Source organism: Lactuca saligna, chromosome 5 (assembly GCF_052625555.1).
Source record: "Lactuca saligna cultivar CGN05327 chromosome 5, ASM5262555v1, whole genome shotgun sequence".
In the NCBI taxonomy this organism is placed as follows: Eukaryota; Viridiplantae; Streptophyta; class Magnoliopsida; order Asterales; family Asteraceae; genus Lactuca; species Lactuca saligna.
In genome coordinates this window covers 197511279-197516762 of record NC_136421.1, presented here as the reverse complement: position 1 = coordinate 197516762, position 5484 = coordinate 197511279, and the positions used below count along the sequence as shown (strand labels likewise).

The 5484-nt window shown below is 32.3% G+C and overlaps 1 long non-coding RNA gene across 1 annotated transcript; it reads left to right on the top strand.

The window, feature by feature from the left end:
* The first annotated feature begins 1830 nt into the window (after positions 1 to 1830).
* Positions 1831 to 3676, top strand: LOC144998433 (uncharacterized). Its single transcript, XR_013660317.1, has 3 exons — positions 1831 to 1985; positions 2451 to 2732; positions 2912 to 3676. It is a non-coding gene; the product is annotated as an uncharacterized LOC144998433 (long non-coding RNA).
* Positions 3677 to 5484: the final 1808 nt, after the last annotated feature.

Genomic DNA, 5484 nt, shown 5'->3' with positions numbered 1-5484 from the left:
AGTTATGTAAAAGATCCTATTGCTATCATGAATTTTACTTTATTAAATATGAGTCCAAAAAGATGAAGTCAAAATGATATAATGAAGAGTCCAAGTGGAGACTGTTATGATTTCATCGTTCAAAAGAGTCTTTCATGAAATTTTGGTCAGTTTGTCAGCTCCCAATTTGCATGCGGCACTCACTTTTTTCCATTTATTTATCTTTAGTATTATTCTTTTTTCATAAAACACAAAAATAGTTTTATCTTTAATAATTAATTCTTAATCATAACAATTAAAAAAACTCCTTGTTTTTGTTTTTTTTATCAAGTATTATAGCGGGAAATGTTACAATACTTGTAAAATGTTTACATTTTGTTAATATATTTATCCTGTTGAATAGTATAGAAATTTTATTTCATATATAGTTAAAAAATATCTTGCTTTTTATAATGAAAATGACATGTTATGAATGACATATCAATTCATGGATTAATTAAAAAGTTAGAAATGATGAAAGTTATTACGGTGGTAAGATTTATTTGAATGAGAATCATTATAAAATATACAATCATTAATAATAATTACAATTCTTAATTATGTTATAAACAAAATTATATATATATATATATATATATATATATATATATATATATATATATATATATATATATATATATATATATATATATATATATATACCTTAAAAAGATTTACAGGATTTTGCTGAATTTTAAGAGGTATAACTCTTAAAGCATTATATACAATAGTTTTATGCATATCATAAAAATCAGATGTTATCCATCTACGTCTACCGTTGAAAAAGTCTAGATAAGAGTTGAATGAGTGAAATTTGAGCGAGTTTTTCCTAACCTACAACCAATTGAATCGTTCAGTCTAACAACATATACACTTTATAAAACATTTCCACTTTATTTCTCTTCTCTCACTCTCCAAACTACCAGTTTCCAAAAAACCCTAAAATAAGCTCCCAAAAAACTTAGCCTCGACTGTCATGATCTTCACTCCACTAATCACTGTGTTCACCGCCATCACCACCCTAGAGCCGATGGTCGCCACCATCTCTCTAAACCGTATAGCCCTAAAATCCATCACACCTACGTCGGTTCTAACCGGTGGTCTCCTCAAACTCCCCACATTTATCTCCCTCAATCGTCTCTATGTCTGCATTTGCTATCTCTGGACAAGAATAAGGTTAATGACACTGGAAACAAAGCAAATCTAGGTTTTTTTACTTCTGTTTTTGTCGATCGGAACTGAATGGTGAGTTTTTTTTTTTTTTTTTTTTTTTTTTTTCAGGTTCTCATAATCTGTTTTCAAACCGCTACCTCCTTCTCCTCTTCGACCACCACCGTTCCATTTTAAGGAAGCACAACAACCACCGCATGTCGTCGCCCCTGGCTCCATCGCTGAAATCGTTTCTTTCTTCTCTAAAATCACTATTTTTGCTTCTCTTCTCCATTTCTACAATCAATTTGTTAGTTGAAACCAATTTAAGAAAAACATTTATTCAGCTTCATCCAAGTGAAAGACGTAGATGTGTATCCAAGTCTCTATTGTTCACTACTGACCCATCTATGGGGATAATCATAATCGATTCAAGGTCAAATAATTGACTTTTTTGTTTTTTGTTTTGGAAGTTTTGGGTAATGGAGTTCTATGATCCTCTGTGTAAAAAACTTGATTTGATGCTCTAATTTTATTCATTATACAAAATTTTCGCACGAATTCTTAGACATCTAAACGCAATTCTCTTGCAAATCGGTTACATATGTTTCCTTTTTAACATTACATTCTTTTATATAATTGAATCTTTTGTGCCATGTTTTCAGATTCAGATAGATGTGCACTGTTTTTGTCATGGGCTAGACTATTCAGACTTTCATTATGGCATAGGTTGGTTAGGAATGAATCCATGATTGCGAGTTGTGATCACAGAGCTTCACGCTGGTTACTTGTAGGCCTCTATTCAGATTGGATTTAAGGTAAAATATTTCCAGCTGTTTCATTTAGCTTTTGTTAGTTATTACTGAGGTAATGGTTTTCTATTTATATATCTATCTTTGTTTCTTGATATTCTCTTACAACTTACACTTGATGCTTAATAAAAGACTAAAAGAAGGGAAAAGGGAAATTTTCTTATGACTTACTTATGGTTAAAAAGACCATAAAATAAGGAAAATGAGTTTGTATATTGATTAAGATCTTCATGGTGAAGTAAATATGGCTAAAGTTATGATGATTATTATAGGCTTTGGAATGCTCAATCTGCATTTTGGCCCTGCTTTGGACGATTATGCGCTTTATGTTGATGCTATATTCTTTTGATGGCTTGGTTGAAATGTGGACAATTTTGCCCATACATTCATATAAGATGTGCATTTTTATATTGGGTTGTTATTTATTACACTTAAGCGTAGACTGATAACTTTTAGTATATATTTTTGCAGCTTGTGGTGACGGCCACTTGGATATTCACACCCATTCACAAGCCATTTTGTTGTGGGGCGTAGGAATGCCATTTACAATTAACTGGAATAATGGAAATCCAGACAAGGAAATAAGTCTTTTTGATGGTTTTATGGGATTTCATGCTTATCAATGTTTCACATCTAATTCATAATTTATTAATGCATATATTGCTTATTTGGACCATGTGATATTTTTTCAATCTCCAGTTTATTCTAATGACAAGTTCTGCACTTGCCGGCTCCCAATTGGTCTTTAAAGAGGTATTGCACATTGCTTCCTTGGTAGGAGAAATAATTTTATTAATTTTTTTTATTATTCAGAAATTTGTATATGCCATCTCGACCCTTTTCCGTTTTACATGTTTATTCGTATTTTTCACTTCAATGGTCTTAATCAATTTGTTTCATCTACTTAGTTTCTGTTAATTGTGATCTTATAGGGTGAGGCCAGTCAATAGATGCAAAGAAACCAAAACTATCATGGTAAGTATTCTGGAAACCACACTGATAACAATTCTCAAGAATCTCCTTTGCCTATTTGTTGAAGGGAAAACATCGACAACTCACAATCTCTCAAACGCGGGTATGTTTCGCTTACCCTCTCCATAAAAACAAAACTAACATTACTCTCTTTCTTGGTAATTATGTGTTCTTGATTCTGATTGCATTTTATTTAATATATTGTTTCTAATCCCCCAAAGCAACTTCAAAATTTTTGCTTCAAAACCCCCCTTATTAAACGGTTCACATAAAAAAAATGTTTCAGGATCCTAAAGTTTCTTTGCAATGTTATAGATTCATCCATTTTTTTCAGTAAATTGTTAAAGTGGATGAATAACGATGTGTCACACCCTAAATCCATTGAACGACGGAAGCGTTCTCGGGCAGAGGACGTCATGTATAGTATCACAACAATGAAAAGTAGTAAACAAGCAACAACATCATCCATTGCATTAATAATATAATTTTAATACAAGTGTGTTCTGTCAAATTATAATAGACACTAAAACATAAATCAAAATGAAAGATGAGTCTTGAACGAGCTCCATCTTCACTTAACCTTGCATCGGTACCTGTCTATTGATGACCTGAGGTTATAAGTAATTTTGAAAGCGAGTATCAGCTTTGAAGCTGGTGAGATCATAAGTATTTTAGTGTCTTAATTTGTATGTAAGTACTTGTATGTAATTTGAAATGTAAGTATTTGTACGAATGAATTGTAATATTTTTATGTAAATGAACATCCTAGAAAACCCTATGTTTCCTACTAACTGTATCCTTCTACCAAGGCATCTAGTATCCATGTGTGTGTCTCTTGTAAGAGTGTGTATTTTCCCAAATCTGACTATCATTAACCAAAAATATAGTTTCTACATTATCGTGCATCGTTTGAATTTTCACGAAGTGAATGTGAAGGGGAAAATGAAATAGTACTATGGTGTAGTATCAAATGACTACAACCGTACTAACTACCTTAAGTCTATTGAAATCTTGAAAGCATTGTAGTATTTGTAATAAGTGACTACCACTCTACTAACTACCTTAAAACAAAAAGGTATTCAATATAACATGTGATCGACCTGTATCCTGCTACCGACTCTAGTAAAATGACGATGTAAGACGCCGTAAGAAATGACATTTGGCACCTGTAGACTTGCAAGTCCCACTGTAGCGAGTAGCAAGGTGTAGGATAGTCAATCCAACATAAATCTATACGCCCATTGGTTCACATAACTGCATAAATGTATATGTAATGAATGCGCTAACTGAAAGTGTAATCTTTCTCTTGTCTAGCCTGTATGTACTGAAATGTTCTGCCTGTGCTAGCTGTAATGTATGTTCTCTCTCTATCTAGCATGTATAGTAATGTACTGTGTGTACTAGCTGTAATGTACGTTCTCTCTCTATCTAGCAAGTATTGACTCATGAATGAACTGACTCATTGTATGATATCGTGTACTAGTAGTAGTTCTAGTGTTTTCCTGAACTACCCCTATGGTAGCTTACTAGTAATGTAACTGGTACGTATGAACATGGATGTATACCCTTGCTACCCAAGGGTAGCGAATGAACTGGAAGAACCTTTATGACTATATATGTACACATGATATATAACTAATATTTAAACGACCTTCAGACGGGTACCCGATATCCCACCAGACCACATCTCAAGCGCGAAAAGGAAATAGGGTGGATAGCCTTCCTAAGTCTTTTAAACATTTCTTATATAAATATACATATATAGGCATGCAATTTATATTATAAAAGCATAAAATAAGTTTTGTAAAACCTTTTGAACATGATTACTATCTAAGAAAAGATCGACTTGATGTCAATCTATAAAATAGGTTGGAGGTATTTATCTAACAAAATAGTTTTAAATACAAAGAAACATTTGTTTGAAACACAATTGTAAATGAGTTTGAAATGAAACATACAACGTATAATGAACAATTAAATCATGAGTTTTAAACATATAAAACATATATGAAAAATCTTTGAATAACAACTATTTGTTAAAGCAGCTAATGTGTAGTAAATCATTTGAATACTGCTTATTAATCACATGTGATTTGATATAATAACTAGCATGATTCTACTTGTATCCCCCCATAAAACATTTAAAAACATTTAAAACATTGATTAAGGGGTATGAACTCACCTGTTGTAAGTGATTGGAATGAACTAAAGAGGTAGGACTGCTAGGTGTCAAGTGAAGTCTTGAACACACTCTATGGTCCTAGTTAACATATAAATTCACATATATGTAACAAATTAGTTTATATAAAACTAATAAACAAGTCAGGACACCCTAGGACATGCTAAACACCTTTATCAAGTGTTATTAGCCTCTAGGATTGCATCTAAGTGTTTGTAGGGAAGCTATTGTGTGTAGGGCTCAAGGAAAACTCCATAAGGGAGTTCACAACCCTAAAGACACTACTAAATGAGTTTACGGTTGCAAACTCATGAGTTTGTGGCCGTGAACTCATACTTATGTGTCCATTTGATG